Here is an 18,058-nt window from a genome sequence, read left to right on the forward strand (position 1 = left end):
GGGAGTTGGAGGCGGTTGGTGGAGACAGTAGCCTGGGGCAGCCAACACACATATACAGTGTCTGACCTCTCTGTAAAACAGGAAGAATTGCACCCAGCTCCCCGCATCCTGCAAGGCTTCACTGAATTAATTCATATCAAACTCTCAGATTTCTGGATCTCCTAAATGCTCAACAAATGAAAGCAATATTTTTTTTTTTTTTAACTCACGATACCTGAAGGATCCCATGGCTGGGCAGACACACATTCTGCCCCAGCTCTGTTGTCCGCTGATGCACCTCGAGCTCTGATTTCACTCCGGGCTTGCCATTGCCCAGCTGTGTCCTGAAGTGTAGTTAGAGTTTTCCTTTCACCAATACTGAAGGCCTCAGATTGCTCTACACACAGCTCTGGGGGCTCACACTGCTGATGCCTAACTCCAAACAGAGGGTGATCTCAAGCTGGTTGCTCTTTGCCCCTTGCCTTTGACTGGGATTCATTCTACCTCTCTCTTTCCAGAGCTTTCTCTCTCGAGGGCACTCTGGGCATTTCCTGCCTGGATCTGATTTCCTCCCCCTAAACAAAGCTGAGGCATATGTCTCTTAGTCCTCACGATGGCCATGTGGGGTCAGAACTTAGGCTGCCCCTATTTCATGGAGGGAGAAGCCTATGCTGACAGGTCAGATGACCGGGCCAAGCACTTTGACATACATGTAAACAAGCCAGAGTTGGGCCCTATTAGCTGGCGTCCAGTGCTTCCTTCCGAACCTCGGGTGACCAGGTGCAAGAAGGCGTAGATGTTGCCCAGTCTGAAGCTAGAGGACTGTGTTCCATTCTGGGCCCAGATGTGGCCAGTGTGTAGGTCCAAGGAGTTGGATGCTGCCAGCGTGTTCTGATCTGAGCTCTGCCTGGCCCCCATGGGGCCCGTCACAGGCCTTCCTTCCAAGGCCTTGGAAACCCTTCTGTGATTTCTTCACCCCATTCCTGCCCTGAGGTTCTGCACTTGAGGCTTTATTGCAGCAGACACCATCCCTGTGTCCACCAGAGACAGCAGAGCACCCTGGGGAAACCAGATCTAGGGATTCAGCTAGACACCCTGGGGATGTTCTCCATTACCTTAGGCTCAGCCTCCAACAGCTCCCAGGGCTTTGACCAACTGCTTGGACTCAAAGAGTCTATGGCCAAAAGGTGGGTGCAGCCCAGGAATCTCCTGAGCTCAGAAGCCACACCCTGCATCTCCAGACCATTTGGTCCACTAGCTTCCTTGCACAGCTCAGTGGGGGCAATCTGGCCCAGAGATGGATGGGTACCTGCCCAGAGCCATATAGTCCAGGGCTGAGTGCAGATCTAGGATGGAGCTCAGGCCCTACCTCTCCACTGTCCCTTCCTAGTTTTCCCCTTCTTCTACACACAGCCAACACCCCATCCTTCCTGCTCTTTGCCTCCTGCTCCCTGAGGGTCTGAGCGCACACGGCTTCCCCAGCTTTGGCTTTTGGAACCGTTGTTTGGAAACAGTTTTCCTTAACAGGAGCCCCAGGTTCTTGGAGATGTGGTGTGAACACCCGGTACAGCAAAGCAGAGTGCTGTCAAGGTAGAGACAGGGAACACTGCCCAGATGTGGTACCATGGGAGTTTGGCCTGCCAAGGACATCAGCCCAGCCCCTCATTCCTCATTCAAAGGAAGCTGCTAACAGGCCCATAGGATTGGAGCTGGTCAGGGCTGGGCCAAGGCTTAGTGATCACCGGATCCAGCCCTGGTACAAATAGGGAAACTGAGATCCAGAAAGGCAGAAGGCACAGAGCAGTTTGCAGACAGCAGGGATGAGAGCCCCTGGGAGGAAACCCCGGAGGCCCGCTCAGGGACCCATGTCATGGTGGCTAGTCCTTACCTTGGCTGTTGTCTGGCCCAGGGTTGACTTTTCGGAGGTGGAGGCTCAGCCTATTTGGGGTACGGTTGTGGGTGTCCCTGCTTCTCAACTAAGTTGACTCGGCTCTGGCACCTCTTGATGCTACAGGGGCATTTTTAAGCAACTGGCATCGGACCCCCCTCTGCTCAGCCCCTTGCCCGTGGCTCTCTGGCCACGGAGGCCTCGCTGCCTTTTACCTTATATGAGCTGAAGAAGCGAGCCTGGTGTTGGGGCAAGGCGGGTGCTGAGGCCTCCCTGGGCCCCCCATTGGCCAAGGCGCCAGCCACGTGACTGCCTCGCCTTGACCTGCCCCTGGTGCCGAATGTTTCTTTTACCCCCTAAGGAAGGAGTGGCTGACAATTTTCATATTTCTTCTAAATTTGGAGGTTTCAGACAATGCTGAGGGCTTGGCTCCAGCCGCCAGAGCCCATGTGGAAGTTATTAAACTGGAGAAGGGCAGCCGGGGGAGGAGGAGGCAGGGAGGAGAGGAGGAAGGGAGCGGGGGACGGACTTCTGAGGGTTGCCAGTTGTCAGCAGCCTGGGAACTCGGCAAACTCCTGGGAGAGAGCTGTGTGTGAGAATTTCCTTTCTGTCTTGCTGCCCCGAGTCCCAGGACTGGACAGCAGGGCCCTGGGATGTTTTGAGAATCCCCCAAGAGAAAGACACCAGTTGAGGTTTCTGGGACTCAGCGGGTGATGGGAATGGTGACACATGGCAGGCCCCAGGGAAAGCCAATCTCTTCTCCAGAAATCCAGGACCTTGAGCGGCCGGCCACTCCTATCCCTGTGCAGACGAGGTCCAGGGCCCACACAGTGAGGCTGCCCAGATAGGCAGGCACTTAACGTCAGACATGCGGACTCTCGCCCTAAGGAATAAGGGCAACCTTTTCCTTTTCCAGTGCCTCACTCTATGGCCTAGGTGGTCTAGGACTCTCAGGTCTCCGTGTTGGGTTCACAGGTGTGCGCCACCACACGCAGCCCAAGGTCTTAGCTCTTCTCCTCTCCTTCCCTACTCCCAGACACCATCTCTGAGAGGTCGTGCCCTGGCCACCTCAGGATTCCCTACTACATGCCCGGCTTGCATCTTCCTAGGTCTCACCACACACTGTTTCACCATTTGCCTGCCTGGTTTACCACAGGCCCTTCTAGGAGTGGCTGACTTCTAGACAAGGCCTGAGACTCCAGGCTTCCGACAAGTGTTGGTCAGAAATGCAGATGGTGGGCTGAATGACTGACAGTGGCCTGCCGGAAGCTCCCCTCAGTGGTCAGCCACGCCCTTTCTGCTGAGGGCCACCACTCTGTCCCTGGCCTTCACGGCTCAGTGTCCACACTAGGTGGTCATCCACTGACCAGTCAGTCCGATTTACAGACATTTGGACCCCAGGCTGGAAAGGACCCAGGGCTACCCGTCTTTCCCTTTCCTGGGGGCCACACTCTGTGATCTGCTCCTACTGTTCATGTTCCTGCTACTAACATACTCATGCCATCCTGTGTGGGTCCAACCAGGGCATCCCTAGGGTACAGGGTTGACAAGTCAGGCACATTGTGGATTTTTTTTTTTTTTTCTGAGACAGTTTCTCTGTGTAGCTTTGGAGCCTGTCCTGGAACTCACTCTGTAGCCCAAGCTGGCCTTGAACTCACAAAGATCTGCCTGCCTCTGCCATCTGAGTCCGAGTGTTGGGATTAAAGGTGTGCACACCACCACCGACCCGCCTTTCTCTCTCTCTCTCTCTCTCTCTCTCTCTCTCTCTCTCTTTCTTTCTTTTTTCTTCTTGAGACAGGGTCTGTCTACACAGTCTTGGCTGTCCTGTATTCACTATGTAGACCAGGCTGGCCTTGAACTCACAAAGACCCACCTGCCAGTGCCTTCTGAGTGCTAGTATTAAAGGCATGCACCACCGTGCCTGGCCCTCACTGTGGATCTTAGTTGGCTCCCAATCAACTAGGAGAATAAACCCCTCCTCACCTACCAACTGGTCCTTGAGGGAGTAGTTTTCTGGAGGGAGGCCAGCCTGTGCTTCTTTCTGCCTTTTCGATACCCAGCTCTGAGTGTGGACAAAGTTACCTCTGGCACTCTCAAGTTTTGCCTTTGTGACAGTAGGATACTAGCTACTCCCTCTTTGTGTGGCCAGGAGGCTTGGTGGCATGGCAGTACAGTGCATCCTAGGAAGTGGTGTGAGGAGGCAAAGGAGAGGGGGCTGATGTCAGCTCTACCCCTTGAAGCCTGAGGGGCTAACGTCTGTGAAGCTAGCCTTCCTCCTCCTTAGAATGGAGCTGTTGGACCACTCAACTCCTAAGGGCCTGGCACACAGCAGTCACTCCTGATGTCCCTGCTTCCTTTCTCAGGCTGCGAGAAGGCACCACATGTGCATTCACTGGAAGGCAAGAGAGAGGTGGTGGGTGGAGAAGGCTCATGATGTCCCCTTCCCCAGTCTCTGCAAGGGAGTTAGCCACGTGACAAGAATGCTGTGAGTGATGCTTCCTCTCTCCAGCCCCCTGGGTTCCGGTTGAGTGGAATAAAGTGCAACCTACGGAGCCCAGAGGGAAGGCAAAACCAGCCCAGCTGAATCCCCAAGGAGAACCTATTCTGGAGACCTTGCTACTTCAGGTATGTGCTGTGCAAACATCGGAGATGCTTATGATAGAAAAGAAAAACCGTCCGTGTGAGCTGTGGGGACCCACCATTGCACCCACCCAAGAGCTCTGCAGTACTCGTGAATCAACATCATGATTATCAGAAAACCCACTGTGAAGTCAATTACGGTGGTGCACACCTATTGTCCCAGCTGCCAGGAGGCCAGTGTTAGTCCAGGAATTGGAGGCCAGCCTGGGTGATGGTCAAGGACTTTGCTGTCCCATGTCCCCTCCCCTCCAAATCCATTGTCATGACTCGGACTAAAGAGACAGGGAAGATACAGGGCTGCCTCCAACTCTGCAAAGAAACTTAAGAGGTGCTCTAGTTTGTACAGGTGGAGACAGAGGAGAGGCGATATTTTGAAAACAGGGTCTCAAGTAGCCCGGGTTGGTTGCCCTGTAGACAATGCTGGCCTTCTACTCCTGATGCTTCATCTGCCTCCCAAGTGCTTGGATATCAGGTGTGTGCCATCACACATAGGTTTATGCACCATTAGGGATCCAACCACGGCTTGTGTGCCATAAACCAGCACTCTGGCACTGGAGCAGCACCCCCTCCTCCCCCCCAGAGGTGAAGGTTGGTACAGCTGGGAGGCTTTCTCAATAGAACCAGGAGTTCTCTGCCTCTAGAGAACACAAGTAGAAGTTGGATAGTAACTTGGAAAGTCTCTTCTAGCTCTGAGATTCTCAGAGCCAGAATGAACATGAATTTCATTTCATATTTCTTTTAAAGATTTATTTATTTATTATGTATACAGTATTCTGTCTGCACATATCCCCGCAGGCCAGAAGAGGGCGCCAGATCTCATTACAGATGGTTGTGAGCCACCATGTGGTTTCTGGGAATTGAACTCAGGACCTTTGGAAGAGCAAGCAGCGCTCTTAACCTCTGAGCCATCTCTCCAGCCCCCTCATTTCATATTTCAATCCCCAGTCTTTCCATTGCCTTTAGCCTTAACTTCCTACCAATCCTCCCCAAGGGTACAGCTCAGAGGTGAGAAAAAAATGATGTTTTAGGCAGGATCCATAACCCCTAAGGTAACAGCACTCAGGAGGCAAAGGCAGGTGGATCTCTGACTTTGAGGCCAGCCTGGTCTACAGAGTGAGTTCCGGGACAGCCAAGACTATGTGGACAGATCCTATCTCAAAAACAAGCAAGCAAAAACAGAAAAACAAAAAGTTAAGCTCCAAAACATTGTGGTGGCACACACCCTATCAGTTCTCAGGAGACTGAGGCAGGAGGATCCCTAAGAGCTTAAGGCCTACGTGCTAGTTATTTTTCTGTTACTGCAATAAAGCACCGTGTCCCCAGTATGACTTATGGAGAGAGTTCATTTTGGCTCATGGTCCCAGCGGGATAAGAGTCCATCCTGGCAGGGGGGCATGGCAGTACTCGGGAGGCACATGGCAGGGATAGGAAGCTGGAAGATCATATCTTCAGTCATAAACAGGAACACGGGGTGCAAACTGGAAGTGGAGTTATGAACTCTCAAAGCCTACCCCCAGTGACGTACTTCCCCCAGCAAGGCCATACCATCTTCCCAAATAGTACTATCAATTGAGGATCGAGTGTTCAAATACCTGAGGCTACTAGGAACATTTCTCATTCAAATCGCCATAAATGGGTTGGGGATTTAGCTCAGTGGTACAGTGCTTGCCTAGCAAGCGAAAGGCCTTGGGTTCGATCCTCAGCTCAAAAAAAAAAATTTGCCATATCTTGATTGGGCCATAGATCCAGGCCAACTTGGGTCCTATAGTGAGACCATATCAAATCTCAAACCAAAACTGAAACCCCATCACCACAATGAACAACAATAACAACACAAAAAAAAAACCAAACAAACCAGGCATAGAGACACATGGCTAAGTCACAGCACTTAGGAGGCAGAGGCAGGCAGATCTCTATGAATTTAAGGTCTGCCAAGTCTCCATAGCAAGTTCCAGGCCAGCTTTCTTCACTGATGCTTGGATCTGGGAGGTGAGACCACATGCCTTCTTCATTGATGTTTGGATCTGGGCGGTGAGACCACATGCCTTCTTCACTGCTGAAATTTGTAATGTTCATCTTCACTGTCAGCGTGACTAGATTTAGAGTTACGATGGAAACATCTCCCTGGGGGTGTCTGTGAAGATCTATGAGGTTGGAAGACCCACCCTGAATGTGGGTGGTATTATCCTACAAGCTAGGGTCTGAGACTGAATTAAAAAGAGAAAACATGAGGAGCACAGACCTGACTGTGGACACAATGTGACCAGCCTGTGCTTCCTGAGTGTGGACACAATGTGACCAGCCTGTGCTTCCTGAGTGTGGACACAATGTGACCAGCCTGTACTTCCTGACTGCAGACACAATATGACCAGCCTGTGCTTCCTGAGTGTGGACACAATGTGACCAGCCTGTGCTTCCTGTTCCCATGACTTCCTCTCTCTGATGTGTTAGGGACCAAGATTTCAGGAACCAAACATGAACCATGGAAAGTACTAGCTAAGCCAGAGAATAAGTCATAAACCCACTGCCTTCCCACCTCCCTTAGAGCAGAAACACCTGTTTGCTAACTGGAGGCTCCCAAAGATAAGAACATTCCACAGTCAGGTGCCATGACAACTGAATGTAAAGAGCATTCCATGGTCAGGTAGCCTAGCAACAGAACAAATGGCCCCTGACCAGTCACCTTAGCAGACTTCCTGCAGTTGCACGACCTGCACGTCTCCCACGTACTACATGCCTTCCATGTCCCTTCCCCTTCCCACCTTCCTGCCCCTTCCCCTCTTATGCTATATAAGCCATGTGGAGGAAAATAAAGTTTGGCGGCTTGATCAGAATACTGTCTTGCTGTCCATCTCTTATGTCCCCTGTCCTTTCATTCGCTCCCACAGGTGGGTGGCCCCGTTGACACCCCGCTGGCCGGGGCACTGATGGACTGTACATTCAAATTGTGAGCCAAAATAAACCTCTTTTTCCTTAAGTTGCTTAAATTATATATATATATGTGTGTGTGTGTGTGTGTGTGTGTGTGTGTGTGTGTGTGTACTATAATGCACATATGGAGGTCAGAGGACAACTTCTGGGCGTCTGTTCTCTATTCCAGAGGTCCAAGTCAGGTTATCACTATATATATGCCTTTATCTGTTGAGCCATCATACTGTCCCAACAAGTTGTTGTTTGTTTGTTGTTGTTATTGATTTTTCAAGACAGGGTTTCTCTGGGTAGCCCTGGCTGTCCTGGAACTCACTCTATAGTTTAGGCTGGCTGAAAACTCAGAGATCCACCAGCTTTGCCTCCTGAGTCCTAGAATTAAAGATGTGTGCCACCACCTCCTGGCCCAACAAATTTTGTTTGTTTGATTGGTTGGTTTGGTTTTGGTTTTGGATTTTTTGAGACGGGGTTTCTCTATGTAGCTTTGCACCTTTCCTGGAACTCACTTGGTTGCAGAGGCTGCTCTTTCAAAGGTCCCAAGTTCAATTCCCAGCACCCACATGGCAGCTCACAACTGTCTGTAACTCCAGTTCCAAGGGACCCACACCCTCAAACAGACATGAATGCAGGCAAAACACTAATGTTCCGCCCGGCTCAAAATTCTTATAATTACTTACTTTGTGATCCAACCATCCTCTCACAAATGTACTCCCAATAGCAGGTTGGAAGAGCAGAGGATGTATGACTTCTCAAAGACACCACACTAGAAAGCTTCCCACAACATATTAATGAGGTTTTCTGCAGTACATGGTGAAGAAGATACATGGTATAATCTCACTGGAGTAAAAAAACGATGTATCTGTGTGTGGGTGAGGTGGGTAAGTGTAAGCAGCCAGGTTGAATTAGTTTTTTCTCTCCCTGAGTCTCCTGCACAGACAAGCCAAGACAGAATCTCCCTCACAGCACCTGAGGGAGCATCTTTGGGAATGGCAGGCATGGGTAAGCTGCCCCATTGTCCTGGAGAAGAAGTAACAAACACTTGGTGCTGCTCGCCAAGGAAGACTGGTTGTGGAGATGGAGAGAACAATGTGTAGCATAGTTCTCCCAAACGTTGGGACAGCCTGGCATGCTATGCTGACAGGAAGTAGGAATGGGTTACATTAAAAGGCCCTGGTGAGTTGGCATGCAGCCCTTTCCTGGTCTATTGGGAACACTGGCTGTCATCCCTGTGACCCCTCTGGGAGTCCTGAACTTGGCCCACAACTCAGGCAGTAACTTGCTGAGACTGGCCTAGCTTGGTCCTTCATGTCTTTCCACGGCAGTGAATGGACTTACAGGACCAAAGGAGCTAACTCTGCCCAGAGGGCAGCACACTGCCCATCAAGACCAGGCAGGTCTGGGGTGCTGTGTGCAAGCAGGAGGTGGTAAGAACACTGGAGAAGGCAGAGGGGCTGCCTGTCCGACTTACTGCTACTACCAGCATGAAGCAGGGCCTTGACTATCTGAACCCGCAGGAGCAGCGCTGACACATTAACTGCACTCTGAATAGTGCAGAAGAACACATCACAAGAGCTGGAGAGAGATCTCAGTGACTAAGAGCATTGGCTGCTCTTCCAGAAGACATGGGTTTGATTCCCAGCACCCACATGATGGCTCACAACCATCTATAACTCCAGCCCCAGGGCATCTGATGCCCTCTTCTGGCCCTGAGGGGATACTGATGCATGTGGTGCACAGACATGCACACACACACACACACACACACACACACACACACGACACAAATAAATATTAAGAACACCTCAGTTGTATATAGGTGAGTGTGCACAAAAACGTGCTGTGAGAAAGAATATGTTGAAAGACTGTTCAAGTCGGATAACAATAGAAACAATAGAGTTGTCCTCCCAGGCCAAGGCCACTCTTGCCAGGGTGTCGTGCTTAGTCTTCTGACTCAACTTGGCTAGACTAAGTGATGCCCGGATACCCAGTAAAACACTACTTCTAGTGTGTCCTAGGGTGTTATTTCTATCGGGAACGGAGCAAAGGAAACTTACTTTCACCAGAGTGACTGAGTAGCTTCTAATGCAATGAAATAGACATGGAGTGGAAAGGAGAAAGGGCAAGTCTGCCCCCACCCCTTCCTCAGCTGAGATCCGTCTCCTGCCCTCAGACCTGGGAGCTCCCAGTCCTGTCCTGGGGCCTCCCGGAATGAAATCAGCAACTCCTTGGGTCTCTAGCCTCTGAATATGATACCAGCAACTCTCCTGGCTTTCGGCTTTCCAGGGTGTGGGGTGGTGAGCTATGCCTGTGTGCACATGAGTATGTAGGGTGTCTGAAATCATCTAAGGCTATGAGAAGGAAGGTGGGCCACATTCTTGCTTAGCTTCCGAGGAGTAAGCAATCTTTGGAGTTCCTTGACTTGGAGATGCATCACTCCTGTTCCTGCGTCCACGTCCACATGGCCTCACTTCTGTGTCTGACTCTAAACCCCCATCCTTTTAAGGAATAGCCACCTCCTTGGATGCTTATGGGAGTCCATCCTAATCACACCTGAAAAGCCCTATTTCCAAATAAAGCCAGTGTCTTAGTTCTGTACCCTGTTGCTGTGATTAAATACTCTGCCAATAGCCACAAGGAAGAAAGACTTCATTTTAGCTCATAGTTCAAAGCATATTCCATATTCGTATCCCAGGGCCAAGTTCTGAGGTGTTGAGGATTAAGACTTCAATATATTGATTTGAGGAGGGTATGCAGTTGAACCCTGGACACGAGTGAGGAGACAATTCTACAAACATGACCACATGCCGGTGCTTCCAGCAGCTTCAACCCAGTGACCTCCTCCAGAGCTCAGGAATCTGGGTGAGGTCGTTTCCGGTTTAGATGCTACATTGGAGCAGGTCGGAAAGGATGCTACAAAGACTCTTCCACCTGAATCAGATACCATCTACCTACCATGCCATCCATCCAACTCATCATTCTACAGCGGCAACTTTCACATCACTGAGCACGTGAGTCTGGGGTTGTAGAAATTTCCTTGTTCTCAGAAACCAAGAGGGGTGGAGGGTTAAAGGCCCATGACGGACAGGTAGGTAACAGCCACCGCTAATCAGACCTACCTGTTGAGTAAGTTTCCTCAGAGTTGAAACATTCCCTGTTGGGTGGGAGAGGGAGGGGAGGAAGGGGAGGGAGGGGAGGAAGGGGAGGGAGGGGGGAGGGAGGGAGGGCTCGAGACTCAGAGATAGACGCAAGCTCAGGTATCTGGGTAAGTGGGTGGAGGAGGCAAAAGGAAGGACTTAGAAGATTCTCTAGGGTCCTGGTCTGGTGCTCCAGGAGTAAGCCACTGTGAGGGAAGGGGGCTCTTGACTAGCCACACTGCAGAGAGTTCTCTCAGACCTGTGCTGTTGCCTGCAAGTTGTTCCAGGGTTGTAGCTTCTGTGAGTTGTCATCCATGTTGCTCTGAGCTTTTCAGTGATACAGCTGCTTTTGACTCATCTCTGCTCCTGTAAGTAACCCCTCAGACATACTCCTGTTAGTGACCCCATAAAAGTGCACTGCTCCAACAGGATGGACTTTGGTCCAATCATTACTTTGGTCATTCATGGGTTCCCTTTCTGGGATAAGTAGATGAGAGAGAGTGTGTGTGTGTGTGTGTGTGTGTGTGTGTGTGTGTGTGTGTGCGTGCGCGCGCGCGCTGCTTCTCCCCAGGAAAAGTCTCTTACAAAACACTACTAGGTAGGAAGCTCCGTCACACACAACTCACTCAAGACTCTGTGGTGCTCAGAGCTCTCACATTCTCTAGATTAGACTAATTCCACACGCTGAGAACTAACTTTGGAAATTCTTTCCACAAGGCTTTGATACCCAGCTTTGTTTTTCTGTTATAATGATTTTAATAGTTTAAAGATTTATTTTCTTTATGCGAATGAGTGTTTTTTCTGCATACATGTATATGTGCCATGTGTGTGCAGTACCCACACAGGGCGGAAGAGGGCATCAGATCCCCTAGAACTGGAGTTAAACGTGTTTGTGCGCCATCCTATGGGTGCTGGGAACCAAACCCCTGCCCTCTGCAAGAGTGGCAAGTGCTCTCTCTCCAACCCCACTTTACTATTGTTTTTTTTAATCTTAGGATTACTTCAAAAGGTAATTGCCTTCTCTCAGCCATGACATTTCTGCCACCATCACTTCCCTTGTGTCTTAGGAACTGAGGGCAGATGCACTCCCACACCCTCCTTCAATGCCTTATAGATAGATGGCTGAGAAGGGATCTGAACCAGGGGGTCACACTATCCATCTGCTTGGCCACTGCCTTGCTCCGGGTGACTGGGACCCACGACACCCAGTCTGTGACAAAGGCCCGTCCATGCTTTCTGCTCGGCTGGCAGAGTGTGAGCCAGGCACCGAAGGAGAGTGTAGAGTGACCTCACTGCCTGGGTCTGCTCTCCCGTACTTCGAGCTTGCTTGCTGAGGGCTGCAGGTATGTTGGCTGCCCTCTTTCCTCAAACAAAAACATGTGAGCATCTCTTGTGTACAGAGCACTGTGCTGGATACCATGGTGGCAAGACAGGGAAGTCAGCCCGTTTCTGTTACATGCTATTTGCCAATATTCCTTTTTGGAGAGAATGAAAACTCATTTTTTTTTTCCAGGTTTCTAAACAAGAGGCCCCTTGTGACTGAAGTCTTTGGGTAGATTCAGCTTTAGGTGTGTCTGGATCCAGGAACATCCGTCTTGTTTTCTGAGAATGGAATGGATTCTGGGAAATGGAAGAGGGAAGGATGGGGGAGAAGCAATGTTATCAGCAGATGCAGTCAGTAGCAACCTCACCATAGAGAGGACGGCGTTATGGGACATGAGAGCTATGTGACATCGTGAAGCTTGGAGGATTTCAGGATGGGGTGGAGTTAATGCACTCATGCATTTGTTCATGCCTTCATTGGGACTGAGACACTGACTCCTGTCTGGACCTCATAATGGACAGGTTAGGTGCTGCAAAGATAAAGACCAAGTGCCTGCTTGGAGAGATTCTCACCGTCTCTTGGAGAAGGCAGGCCGGTGCACACCAGTTACTAATTAAGCTTCCCTTAAGTGATGCACATGGCACACTGAGCTCAGTTCCTACTTGGAAGCCTAGGAAACTTCTTGGAAACAGTTTACAAGGGTTCAGACCAGGGTGAGAAAGGAATCATTAGCGACCCTGCCCCCCGACCGTGTGTGTGTGTGTGTGTGTGTGTGTGTGTGTGTGTGTGTGTGTGAGAGAGAGACAGAGAGAGAGACAGAGAGAGAGAGACAGAGAGAGAGACAGAGAGACAGAGAGAGACAGAGAGAGAGACAGAGAGAGAGAGACTTCAGCACTGGAGAGGCAAAAGGATATTGGCTGGGGAATGCAGTTCATTGGCAGGGTGCTTGCCTAGTGGGTAGAAGGTTCTCTCCTCCGACCTTTATGTGGGTCTTGGGGATTGAACTCAGGTTGTTAGGCTTGGCAACAAGTATTCTTCCAGTTGAGCCATCTTGCTGGTCTTTATTCATACTTTAAAAAGGTTTTTTTTTTGTGTGTATGTGTCTAAGTGAACATATGCCATGTGTGTGTGGGTGCCTGTGGAGGCCAGAAGAAGGCATTGGGTTTTCTGGAGTTACAAGCAGCTGAGTGCCACCAGATACAGTTGCTAGGGACTGAACTCTGATCCTCTGCAAGAGCAGCAAGCGCTTTTAACCACTGAGCCATCTCTCCACTCCATTGTTTACACATTTTATAAAGTGCTATTATATTAATAAATTACCTTAACCCAAATTAAAAAGTAGAATCTAGCATAGAAGTAAAAACAGAAACCCCTTATATTCTTCCTAAACGTTGAATGACACCCACTTTGGAAAAACACTACCTTAGCTTTAAGCATGTGGGGAACATTTCTGTTTGAGAGGTTCTGGGGTGTCTGCATGTATGTGCTTGTGTATGCTAAGTCAGGGATGGAGGTGCTGTGAGGTTTGGGAGACTTGAGACATGGCAAGGATTTGCAGGGTCTCAGACGTGAGGGTGTAGACTGAGCAGTGTGGTCCTGAATGAGGAGGGTTGTGACAACTCAGTAGATGGGCTGGCCCTCAGAATCTTGGCATGGGGAGAAGGTGGTCTGGTAAGTTCTCCATGCCCCAGATCAGCTGCAAAGGAGCAGAATGCTAGTCACCTTCATAATAACTCCCGTCTCCCTCCCTGTCAGTGTCCACTCCCTATCTCTGTGAATAAGACGCTCGCGTGACCGTTACTGAAGCCTCAATGGGGGTTGGAACTTCCAGGCCAAGGCTGGGATGGCTACCCACTACAGACGCTTGATCAAAGGGAGTAGTACTGAGTCAGGGGTAGCTAGCAAGGTGACTACTCCACCTGCTTGTTATAGGACAGTGCCACATTTCTCGCCAGGTGCCCGAGGGTTATGCTAACAGAGGGGATTTGGGAGAAAGGGTTTTTATTTTATTTTATTTTTTTAATTTATTATGTATACAGTGTGCTGCTTGCACATATCCCTGCACGGCAGAAGAGGGCCCCGGAAGACATTACAGATGGTTGTGAGCCACCATGTGGTAGCTGGGAATTGAACTCAGGACCTCTGGAAGAGCAGCCAGTGCTCTTAACCTCTGAGCCATCCCTCCAGCTCCAGAGAAAGGGTTTTTAATTGAAAGCTATCTGGTTAGTGAGATTAGAGAAAAGTACCACCCTACCCTGCCTGGTTTGCACACAGTCTGTGCCTGCCAATCGGCTACCATGCTGCAGGGGCTCCCCTCCCTCCAGACACCCCCACGCTGCCCAGTCTTTCCATTTGACGCCCTCAGCCTGCCTTTAGGTCTCCTGCTGACTCCAAGCCTCCCTTCATAAACCACTCAGGACTGTTAAACAAACCCTATAATTAGAAGCCAGGTTTGCTAAAGCAAGTGAAAAATGGTACATGGTCCTCTGTTCACTGGACATGTAACTGGTGTCCCATGACCCAGAGGAGCTGTGACCTTGGGCTTTCAAGAAGCCTTAATAAGGTAATGTTTATAAGGCTCTTAGCTTTATAACTCCGCTGGAGTGGAGCCCTGTGAACAGTGGACATGCCATAGTTCCAAGGCGTTCTCCTCCTGCTCTGTCTTGATGGTGAAGCATGTTGTCCCTTTAGGTGGTACACGGAAAGTCCCAAGCTTTGGAGTAAAGGAAGTGGGCTCTGGTCCTAACTCTGACACTGAATTCTGTGTGCCCCAGAATCAGTCCTTTGTCCTCTCTGAACTTAGGTTTGTCCATCCTTAAAAAAAAGAGTTGATGGGTGTTGCTTTCAAAGCCTTTTCCACCTCCAACAAAGGCTACTTGATTTCTGTGTTTACCACTGTTTCATCTCAAGAAAGGATTCTTTTCCAAATTCCACTTTCCTTCTCTGGACACTGAAGACCTTGGTAATGAACTTGAGCTGTATCCCTCTGGTAGGGGATTGGAAAGACACACAGGCACACCTTTCTCTGCCTCAGTATTCAGTCGCCAGTCTCCCTCCAATGAAAGGAAATGAAAAACAAAACAAACGAAAACAGGACAGGTGCTGTTAGGAAAAGACCTGACCTGATGGGGGATGAAATGAGGCAGCATGGGGAACAGTGAGCCAGGGCTGCTCTGTGGAGAGACAGTCACGGTCATGCCGTGAAGCTGGGGTATCACTGCACTCCTAGCATGAGCGCTGACAGAAAGCTGTGAAACAGAGTCTTGTACCGATAACTTGTTCCCCCCAGAGACAGGGTTTCTCTGCGTGGCTTTGCGCCTTTTTCCTGGAACTCACTTGGTAGCCCAGGCTGGCCTGGAACTCACAGAGATCCGCCTGCCTCTGCCTCCTGAGTGCTGGGATGAAAGGCGTGTGCCACCACTGCCCGGCTTGTACTGATAACTTAACCTTCATCCTGCCAGCTCAACTTCCAGCAAAGCAGCAAGGGGGGTGGTACTTCCTCATCACCCTCATTTTACAGATGAGAAACTAACAGAGAGAGAAAAAAAAAGGGCTGGGTACCGGGCGGTGGTGGCGCACGCCTTTCATCCCAGCACTCGGGAGGCAGAGGCAGGCGGATCTCTGTGAGTTCCAGGCCAGCATGGTCTACAGAGTGAGCTCCAGGACAGGCTCCAAAGCTATACAGAAAAACCCTGTCTCAAAAAACAAAAACAAAAGCAGGGGGTTGGGGATTTAGCTCAGTGGTAGAGCGCTTGCCTAGCAAGCGCGAGGCCCTGGGTTCAATCCTTAGCTCCACCAAAGAAAAAAAAAAAAAAAAAAAAGCAAACAAACAAAACCCCCAAAACAAACAAACAAACAAAAAACAAATGGAGGGCTGGGTGTGAAGTCAGTGGTAGAGTGCTTGCTTGCCTCTCATATGCTAGACCCTGGGTATGATTGCCTGCATTTCACTAAAGAGAGAAAGAGAGAATCATGTAGCATAGATGATGAGGGCGCCTTGGCTGCACCAACCCTCTTAGCTTTGGGGGCTATTTGTTGCTGCAGTACAACTGCTCGTATCCTGACTGTGACCGCTTAGCATGGACAGAGGCATGAGCTTTGTTCTGCACACTCTCATTCAATGTATGGGCAGCACGAGGAAGGTTCAGACACGAAAGACCAAAAGACATTCCCTAGCAGTGCCAGAAAAATGCCCTTTGATGGTCCCGTGGAGCTTGAGAACTGAAGAGGGGATCCGCAGTTTCCTTAAGAAGACACGTGATTCTGGAATGCCCAGCCAGACCTAGCTTGGGAGCTGAGATAATGGGGTGAAGGCAAGGGAATACTAGTATGGAAGAGAAAGTTCTCTGAACATAGCCGTGTGTAACAGACAAACCATGCCGTCTCCAAGAGAGCACACTGGGAAGACAGGGCCGGGTCAGCCTGACCTCTGCATCCCTGCAGAGCTGACTCAGTGTCCTGGCACTTGGGCATGAGGCGCTCTACAGATAAATCCTCTGCCGTGCAGATGTGGACACAGTTTGAAAGCATTTGTTTGGCCTTTGACCCTCGGTGAAAGCCATCTGATGACGGGTCACGTGCCTCTGACCTCAGCCGGCCTGGTGTCCCTTACCTTTCTCTAACCCAGGGCAAAGATTAGGGAAGCTGTGGGCCGGCTTTCATTGCAAGTGCTGTCTCTCCCTCACCGTATGGCCATGGGCAAGTTGTCTCTCTTCCTTGTGACTCTTCTTCTGTTCAATATTTATAGTGACATCACTTCCTGTACTGAGGGAAGGAAGTCACAGGAATGACTGCTTTTAAAAATGTAGTGTGAGCCGGGCGTTGGTGGCGCACGCCTTTAATCCCAGCACTTGGGAGGCAGAGGTAGGCGGATCTCTGTGAGTTCGAGGCCAGCCTGGTCTACAAAGTGAGTTCCATGAAAGGCACAAAGCTACACAGAAAAACTCTGTCTTGAAAAACAAACAAACAAAGCAAAAACAATAAAATAAAATGTAGTGTGCTGCTTGCCTGTGAGGAGTGTCACTCTTACCCCCAAGATGTCACCTGCCTCTGTCTATGACCTGGGCAGGGACATCTTGTGTGTTCCAGAGCCAGGGGCTGCGAAGTTCCTTGCAACCTCAGAGCCATGACAGGATTTCTTTCCTGGGAGCCAGGCTCTGGGAATGGAATGGCCAACATCACCCAGGCTGGCTTTTCTTCCCTCCTGACATCTAGAGAACTGACCTCCCATGAAGAGTGGATGAGACTTCACATTCTGGGGACAGCACTTTTCTCCATGGGAACAGAGCCCAGGGTCACAGGCTTCTCAGAAGATGCAGCAGTGGATGTGGGGGATGCAGAAAGAAGGCTGAGGAGAAGCGTTCAGCAAGAGGTCTCCCAAGATGTATTGCTGCTCCTGAAGCAGGGGCATTGTCACATCTGCCACTGTCCCCTGGAGCACACATTTAGGAATTGGTGTAAGTATTCCATGCTGTTTCCCAATGCCTAGACCATGTTGAGCACATCACAGTTGCTTAATATGCATTTGCTAAGTAAAGTGGGTAGACCACCCCTCGAGAACTCTCCCAAACTCTTCACTGCCTGTAAGCTCAAGCCTTGAAGGACACAGCCCACTAACCATTGATTACATTTAACCATCACTATTTCCTCTAGACCACACAGCCAGGGAGGCTGGGTCATGAGTTATCGTAGCCCTAAGCACCTATGAACTTTCTGGAGGTCGGTAGTATGGGGACAGAAGCCTTGGCTACCAAGGCTCTTTGCCCAAAGGTAAGACTTGTGCTCAGAGCGGTTGTCTGTTTCCCAAGTGGTGCTGTGAGGTGGCCCTGGGGGAGAATGTGAGCAAATCTGCACGATCGTCCTGGCCCCAGGCTCTCCAGGGCAGGCGAATAAGATACACTCATTGCTTAGAAGTAATGCTCCCTGAGCCTGGAAACAGTGCTCCCTGAAAGTGCTCCAGAAGTGAGGAAAGCACTGAGACACTATCCTCAAGGCCATATGCGCCCCCAGATCCACACTACAGAGCCACCTCCAATAAAACAGCTCAGTGCCAGTCTCCCCAACTAGAGCCTACTATTAAATCTGACCTGCTTTAAGGCACGGCTCTCCACCCCCAGCCCACCTCACTCCAAGACTCCTTGTTGTAAGCCAGCAGAGATGCTGGCT

Source organism: Onychomys torridus, chromosome 13 (assembly GCF_903995425.1).
Source record: "Onychomys torridus chromosome 13, mOncTor1.1, whole genome shotgun sequence".
NCBI classification, from domain to species: Eukaryota; Metazoa; Chordata; class Mammalia; order Rodentia; family Cricetidae; genus Onychomys; species Onychomys torridus.